The sequence below is a fragment of the Mixophyes fleayi genome, chromosome 4, assembly GCF_038048845.1.
Source record: "Mixophyes fleayi isolate aMixFle1 chromosome 4, aMixFle1.hap1, whole genome shotgun sequence".
Taxonomy (NCBI): domain Eukaryota; kingdom Metazoa; phylum Chordata; class Amphibia; order Anura; family Limnodynastidae; genus Mixophyes; species Mixophyes fleayi.
Window position 1 is genome coordinate 79,110,308 of NC_134405.1, and position 8,156 is coordinate 79,118,463.

An 8,156-nucleotide genomic window follows, 5' to 3' on the forward strand; every position below is an offset into this window, starting at 1 on the left:
TATTAGGAGTAGTCAGGATGGTAAACAGCTCCAGCAATGGTACAGCAGTCATCCAGAAACAGTAACACAAAATCCCCACCACCTACATCTGGCTGGACATAACGTCCCTGTCTGCAAGTCGGCCACTTACTAGCATCAGTGGTCCCACCCACACATGCAGACAGTGCCTTTATCCTCCACCCAAGCACTACAACAAATCACAGCAAAGCAAAACCGATTATACCCACGTGGAATACCTGTGTGTGTAGGGAAAACTTAACCCTGTCTGCAGACTGCTGCTGCAGACTAACTGTGTTCCTATCAGAACCCTTATAGGGGTACTGTGGCAAAGAGGCATATTTTCCACTATATATATATATATATATATATATATATATATATACACACAGCAGTGGGCGTTGTGAGCTGGTGTACGGTGCTATGCCATACTGCCACTTCTCCTGCTGCCTTCATTGTAGAACTATCAAATTCCACTTACATACATATTTCATACTGCCACTTATACATTTCCACTTCGATCACTGTGTATATATAGCCAGTGGTCAAAGTTGAAACGTAGAAGTGACGTATGGAAAATGTAAGTCAATGGAATTTTATAGTTTAACAATCAAAGCAATAGTAGAAGTGATGGTATGGCATACCTCAGTATACCGGTCCACTGTATATAGCATAACCTAAAATGCTCTGTGCCATCTTGACTTTTATTGGCTGTAAAAGTGATCAACTGCACAGTAGCAGTTAATGTTTGATGGAGGCAATTCTTCACTCTTCTATAAAACTCTTATTTTGTATTACTGAGAACTGTCTCCATATTGCCGAACTATCCTTCTTTTGAACCCAAATACAGCTGCCCATCTTTTCCTTACAAATTGAAAAACTCTAAATTTGCTTCCAAAGCATCCAAATGGTATTTTAGCAAGCATACCTCCAAACATTTAAAAATGCAAAAATCAGGACAAGGTAACCTTATCCAGCCAGAATCTGACCCCTTGACGCTGGCAGGTGAGCTTACCCCAATATAGCTTTATTGTGCACAAAATTCTCCTTTATGTACATGCTGACACAGTGATTTATATTTTGTTTGTTTTTGAGCACCAGACAACATTTTTCTTTTGTTTTCTTTTTGTTGTCTCAATTGTCCTTGGCTGCCGTCTCAAACAATTTTATTCAATTGTATACATTTCATAAGCTTAAAAATGTGCGCCTTCTTCTCTTTCACTAATTTCTAGTTTGTTTTTCTGGGAATTGACCACACTCTGCAGGTGCTGCATGCATTAGAAAATGGAAATTCAGGGAAGGTTTTAAATGTGACACCCTGAATATATATTTGTTTCACTGGCTAGGGACTCACCTACAGGAGATGCCTTAATGCTGGCATGTGAGCTTACCCCAATATAGCTATACTGTGCACAAAATTCTCCTTTATATATACAGTATATTGACACACAGTGATATATAGATATATATATATATATATATATATATATATATATATATATATATATATATATAGTTTGTTTTTGAGCACTGCATAACATTTTTCTTTTGTTTTCCCTCCTGATTGACCCAACTACGCCCAAATTTGATTGAGGCCATGTCTGACCAAATCCAAATGGTCCACCCTATTCTGTAGTCCATGAATTGGGACAGTTCAACAAATATTGGGTCTTATTAGCAGGTATGAGGAAGTGTTTTGTATAGATCTTTAAGCTTGTTTACTCTTGAGGATTGAGGGAGTTTTAGATAAAACTTTTGAATTTCAGAGAATCATTTTAGGATTGTAGACAAGAACCCCAGGGGAGGCCTTAATAGCCAGAAGATTATGGGCTGAGATTCTGGCGCAAAGCTTAGTGGCCAATAGCATGTCAGCCTTGTCGCCCTTTTCATAATAACGATGATTTATCCATTTCAACTTATTGGCCTCTTGATGAGATAGGAGTAGATTAAGTTCTCCTCTGACAGAATGTACTTTTTGGAGAGTGTCAGAGTTTGGCCTCATTTATGTTAGAGTTCTAGCTGCGAGAGAGAGTTATTTAAGCGAATAGTTTTGTCGAGTTGTTCTTTTTTGGAGTTGGAAAATTGGGCTAGAAGGTGTCCTCTGAGGACTTATAGGCAGGGCCGATGCTAGGGTCCATGGCGCCCTAGGCATTTTGAAAAAATCGGCGCCCCCCCCCGCAAAAATCGGCGCCCTCCTCCCCCCTCACCCCGTCTTTCCTTACCTTGTCACACCACCGCCGCCTCTCTGCTCCGTCTCCTCCCTTCCACTCACTGACACTAGTGAGTGGAGGGGAGGAGACGGAGCAGAGAGGCGGCGGTGGTGAGCAATAGCCTCTCCCCCTCACCCGTGCATCTGAATGCTGTGCGGCGGCCGTGACAGGTATGGTCAGCGGTCGCCGCACAGTTGTAAAGTAATTTACATTCTTGTGGCGCCCTCCAGAGCCCGGCACCCTAGGCAAGTGCCTAACCTTGCCTAATGGGAGCGCCGGGCCTGCTTATAGGCATCCCAGAGGGTCATAGTAGAGACATTGGGAGTATCATTAGTCTTACAATATTCAGAGAGGATGGGTTTGAGATGGGTGACACTGTTATGGTCATGTAGAAGAGATTTATTAAATCCCCAGGTAAATTTAGAGGATTGGAGAACAAAAGAGGAAAAGTTTGAGAAAACTGGAGCATGCTGAATTTGAAAGAGTAATCTCTTGCAAGAGGATCAGTGGTCCACCAAGAGTCATACAGGTTGTGGAGTTTCAAAAAATCCTGCAAGGCCTTAGAGTTCACAATATCTCTCTTGTTGGGTGAGGTACCTGGGGGAATGGATTTATCTAGTCTAGCTGAAAGAATGGCATTGAAGTCACACCCTATCATCAGCTCTCCCTGTCTAACATGGGACAACAAGGTGCATACTTTTTTGAAGAGCTTGGGCTGACCCTGGTTTGGAGCGGAGATGTTCACAAGGGAGCAGAGTAAGTTATTGAACATACCAAACAGGATAAAATATCTACCCTCATATTCTTATGGGAATCAAGGAGTTCAAAGGTAAGGTGGTGAGTAAAAAGAATTGCCACTTGTGTCTCTTCTGGTTGCAATCACACGCATGATAGGTGAGTGGGAATTGTGAAGACTTAAGTTCTGGAGGGAGATATTTAAGGGAGTGGGTTTCCTGAAGGACAATCACTTTCAGGGCACAAAGAGATGTGTGGAGTTTATTACACTTTTGAGACGCATTAAGCCCTTTCACATTATAGGACAGGTCGTAGAGTCATGAGCAAGTTAATGGAGAATGGTTCAAGAATTGAAACACGGAGTTAAATAACCTGATAGGAAGGAGTGGTGTGACGACCTGGGGTGAGAGGGCAAAGGGGTAACATTGGAGGAGACCAGGTAATATAGATGGAGGTCCAGTGGGGTGCATATCACCCCATCTACAAAGCTGGAGGGGAGAAAGGAATTATACCATGGGTATCTGGGGGCCAGCTGTGAGTTAAAGCTCTGTGGGGGGCATGGGAGCCAGTAACTAGTGGGTGAAAGTTTCTATGAATGTAGGGGCAAGGGGGGGGGGATTAATGTCTCCATGGTGGGCACATGGAAAGTGGGTTCAACTGAAATACCTTTTATTCTCAGTTTATTTCTGATTTTATTCTCAGATTATTCTGTCTGGTCCTATTGTTCATGTCCTCCTGATGATCGTGTATAGAGGTCAGTTAATTTCTTTTTTTTTTAAACAAAAATTTTTATTGTTTATTTGAACAAGTTTACATGTATGTAACATCAGCAAGTCGATGTATACATGAAGTAGGACAAAAATCCATGAGGCTATAATGATAAGAACATTTATAAACGCATAATAAATGTAATGTAGCAATATCCAAATGTAGTATTGGTGTATACAGTTCAAAGAGAAAAAACTTGTAGGTGAGAGGGTTGAGGGGGAAGAGAAGGGAGGTATCTGAGGGGGAAAAGAAAAAAGTAAATGAATTTGTCTCTGGTCACCGGTACAAGAGGCTGGTATATTTAGTTAGTAATCTCCAATCAAAAAGAAGTATGTAGACAATAAGTTAATATAAGAGAATGATTAACGCTAGATAGGGGCGGTTCTGCTTCATAAAAGGATGTCCAAGGGTTCCACACAGCATGGAATTGAATTGTAGTATCGTTGAGGGTGGCGGTTATACTTTCCAAGCAGTATGTTGACCAGATAGAATTTATGGTTGCAGTAAGTGAGGGTGGGATCGAGCTCTTCCAGTGCGAAGCAACCAGGCAGTTAGCTGCATTCAGTATATGTCTAATTAGTTTTTGGGTTGGGCGGGGTATGTTAGGGAGAGGTCTAGGGAGTAATGAGAAGAGAGGTGTATCAGGAATTTGAATATGTGTAATGGAGGATATCAGCTTATGGATCTGTTGCCAGTATGAAATTATCTTGGGACAGGACCACCAAACGTGCAGCAGGGAGCCCCTACAACCACATTCCCTCCAACATCTGTCCGAGGAGGTTGGGAATATAGTATGAAGACGCGATAGGACCAAGTACCATCTACTATAAATTTTTAATGAATTTTCTTTGATTCGAACGGAAATAGAGGTTTTAGCCAGATTGGTTCTAATCTTGGTCCATTCTTTAGGATCTATAGTTTCTCCTGTGTCTTTCTCCCATGCGAGTTCATGTGGTTCTTTAGATGGAAGGCCAAAATTATATATTAATTGGTATAATGTGGATATGAGGCCTCTCGTTGAGATTGGGTGTTTACAGAGTGATTCTAGGGGAGAGCACTGATCTGTGAGGGCTGGTTTAGGTAGGGAGTTGTAGAAGTGTCTAATTTGTAGGTATTGATAAAATATTGAATTGGGGAAATTGTATATTTTTTTAAGTTCCGCAAATGTAGGGAAGATGTTCATGGGAGCAATGTCCCATGGAAATAGAAGATGGTGGCGAGTCCAGTAATGGAAGGCTTTATGAGCAGCGGATAATGGGAACGAAGTTCATAAGTTTGTGTCACTCGATCCCAAATGGCTAATGAGAATTTAGCTGTGGGGATATGGTTTAAGTGCTTAGTTCTGTGTTGGGGCTTGGTCCAAAGTAACGAGGAGAGTGACTATAGATTAAGCAAATCAGCTTCTATAAGTGTCCAGACACGCCAATTTGGGGGAGAGTGGCAAAGGACGCATTGCACTAAATGAGTGGCTTGATAGTATTTTGTTAAATTTGGTAAACCCAGGCCTCCTATATTTTGGTGCTTAAATGAAAGCCGAAATCAAATTCTTGGTTTACGACCGGCCCATATGAATTTTGACAGGGATTGCTGTAAGTTTTTAAGTACATGCGTGTGGACATGTATGGGGAGGGTCTGCCATAAATAGAGGAGGCGGGGTAATATATTCATTTTTATAGTGGCTATACGACCAAACCAGGAGACCGTAAGTTTAGACCACTGTGTGAGGTCAGCTTTTATTGTGTTGATGAGCTTTGGGAAATTAGCAGCATAAAGTTAGGAGTAAGATTTAGTTAGGTATACACTTAGATATTTGAGTTGTTTAGATTGCCACCTAAATTTGAAGTTAGTTTTGAGTGTCTGAGTTTCCGCAGGCGCAATATTTAAACTCAAAATCTCAGATTTGTCAGTATTAATCTTATAGTTGGATAGGGAGCTGTATGTGTCAATTTCTTTTATAAGATTCGGGAGCGTAATATGAGGATTAGTCAGTGACAAGATGACATCATCGGCGTACAGAGCTATTTTATGGTCCTTAGAGGATGTTGGCATACCGGTAATATCGGGGTTGTTACGTATGCGTGCAGCAAGGGGTTCCATAATGAGGGCAAATAGAAGGGGGGAAAGAGGGCATCCCTGTCTGGTGCCATTGTGTATAGCAAAATGAATAGAGGTGAAGCCATTGGCTAATACTGAGGCTGTTGGGTTATGGTATAACGCTGAGATACCACGACAGAAGTCTCCCTGAATTCCCATAGAAACTAATGTTTGTTGCATGAAAGGCCAAGCGACCCTGTCAAAGGCCTTTTCGGAGTGTAAGGCGACCACCAGAGCCGGGAGAGTGTCCATATTAGCTATGTGAATCAGATCAATCAGCCTTCTAGTGTTGTCCGAAGGTTGTCTGCCTGGGATGAGAGGTCAGTTAATTTCTGATATGCAGAATATCATCTTCCATTCTAGACTGAGAGGTGACAACGACTTCTAGTCTCTGCTCTACCTGATCGGTACGGTCAACAATAGTGGCTGCCTCAGTGCGCAATGAATAAGGAGATGTTTGGACTTCAGTGTGGATTTTGAGCTTCTTCATTTCCTTTATGAGAGTCAGATAGTCCCGCTTGGTAATCGGAGCTGTGTCATTATGCTCCTGGTCAGAGTCAGCGGAGGTGTACAGAGAGTCTTCTCTCTCAGACCTGGAGGCTAGTGTAGACAGTATGAGACCTTTAGGCATGGTGACAAAAGGAAGAGCATCGGGTCTGGGGGGGTATGCATAGAGGTAGGTATATTAGACCCACTTGCAAAGGAGATATCACAGAAGGCCCGTGGAGAATATTGGTTCAGTTTAATCCTCCCCCTGCTAACATTTAATTGATGATTAAAACATGAAGAGTTGTGTTCTAGTGAATAAAGCGTCTCTCAGGGAGTGCAGAGTGGAGGATGTACTCCTAGTACAGTAGGTTAGGGCAAATCACAGTGTCTAGGCGAAACAGTGATTAAAAAATGCTACTCCGGTAAAATGGATATAGAGTAGGAGACAGGGCGAGGGGGAGGTTGGGTGATAACATAGAAAGTCTGGAGGTGGTGGGGGAAGGCAAGATTTTAAAAATCTCCTGCGCTGCAGTGTGGTCCATATAACTCTCAGAAGCAGTCCAGTAGAAGATATGGTGGGAGGCCATGACAGGCAGCAGAGCCAGGAGATTGTGCGCAGAAAGCAGTGTACCACTTGGATATTATACATTATAGTATGCATTATAGCCATTAACCATTTCTGTACTGCCCTGGGCATGTCACTAGTTTGCCTATTTAGTAAATACAGTTCTCATAGACATCATAACGTCTGGCGTTATTAATTCTGCATTAATATAATTGTGCCAATTTCAGCTATAAACCTCATGATTAACCATAGTTTTTATTATTAAGCTCTGCCCAGCTCAATGCACTCATAGTGGGCAGGCGTGTGACCGTCATCATCATTTATATAGCGCCTCTAATACCGTAGCGCTGTATAGAGAACTCAATCACATCAGTCCCTGCTTCAATAAAGCTTACAGTCTAAATTCCATAACACACACACAGACAGACTAGGGTCAATTTGATAGCAGCCAATTAACCTACTAGTATGTTTTTGGATTGCGTGAGGAAACCAGAGCGCCGGGAGGAAACCCACGCAAACACGGGGAGAACATACAAATGCCACACAGATGCATTTAACGCCATCATCGAAAGGCAGGTATGAAAAGTAGGCAAGTATGTGATTAACCCTTTCCTCTGCTGCTGTTCTTCTCCTCTTCCACCTAAACAACTGACCTTTCCACCCGCTGGGCTACTTACCACAGCTTTATAAGTAAAGTCTCCCTGCTATTAACTTCTGACTTCAGCAACTGCCAACGCTGATACTAAGTCACTTATTGCTATCTCAGGAGAAAATCAACAGCAATGGGACAGGAGAAGGGTGACAGGCTGGAGACAGTAGAGTGGAAAGGGCACAGCTGGTGAAATTGTTCTGGACATTAACCTTAGCTAAGTAGTGCTGAAGCTTGTAACTCTTTGTGAGAAGAGGGAGATCAGAGATAAGGGAAAGTTAATTGTGAAACTCACATCCATAAATTGTATGAAAAATAATGGGCAATTTACAATGGTAGACTTCATAATTTACTAAAACATTTATTTAATTTTCTCATGTAAACGAATATGCCGTATCATACAACCAGTGCCCGGCTAGCTCAGTCGGTAGAGCATGAGACTCTTAATCTCAGGGTCGTGGGTTCGAGCCCCACGTTGGGCGCAAAATCTTTTTTTTCCCCTTAAATGCTTTATAGGCTGTACTGCATCTCCATTAAACATTACATAGTGATCAGACAATAAAATTATGATCTATTTGTCTTAGCAACAGATTTGGATACTAAACACTTCCTCAACCAGCCGGAATAATAGTGTATACATGACCATAGG

General features: G+C 42.1%; 1 non-coding gene across 1 annotated transcript; it reads left to right on the top strand.

Moving 5' to 3' along the window:
• Positions 1–7,916: 7,916 nt before the first annotated feature.
• TRNAK-CUU (transfer RNA lysine (anticodon CUU)) lies at positions 7,917–7,989 on the top strand. Its single transcript has one exon. It is a non-coding gene; the product is annotated as a tRNA-Lys (tRNA).
• The last annotated feature ends 167 nt before the right edge of the window (positions 7,990–8,156 follow it).